The 422-nt window shown below is 48.3% G+C and overlaps 1 protein-coding gene across 2 annotated transcripts in view; it reads right to left on the reverse strand.

Moving 5' to 3' along the window:
- dgkb (diacylglycerol kinase, beta) overlaps positions 1–422 on the reverse strand; it is a 92,540-nt gene that overhangs the window by 30,815 nt on the left and 61,303 nt on the right. The gene's annotated exons all lie outside the window — the stretch shown is intronic.

Below are 422 nucleotides of genomic sequence, written 5' to 3' on the forward strand. Positions count from 1 at the left end.
CCAGCATCTTCACCTCCAAGATTGTCTGAGATCAGCCACCCGGACAGCTGCTGCAACAATTGGTTTGCATAACCAAAGAATTTCTGCACAAACTGTCAGAAACTGTCTCAGAGAAGCTCATCTGCATGCTCGTCATCCTCATCGGGGTCTCGACCTGCAGTTCGTTGTTGTCACAGACTGTTCTCAGGTGTTCAGGTGTTCTCTTCACGTATAAATTCCAGTTTACAGTGTAAACTGGGTTTGCTGATGTCAACGCCGTAAGATCGACTGGCCCATGGTGACGGTGGGGTTACGGTATGGGGAGGCGTATGTTATGGACAACAAACACAGGTGCATTTGATTGCATTTTGAATGCACAGAGATTGTTGTGCCATTCATCCACGACCATCACCTCATGTTGCAGCATGATAATGCACGGCCCC

Source organism: Etheostoma spectabile, chromosome 6 (genome assembly GCF_008692095.1).
Source record: "Etheostoma spectabile isolate EspeVRDwgs_2016 chromosome 6, UIUC_Espe_1.0, whole genome shotgun sequence".
In the NCBI taxonomy this organism is placed as follows: Eukaryota; Metazoa; Chordata; class Actinopteri; order Perciformes; family Percidae; genus Etheostoma; species Etheostoma spectabile.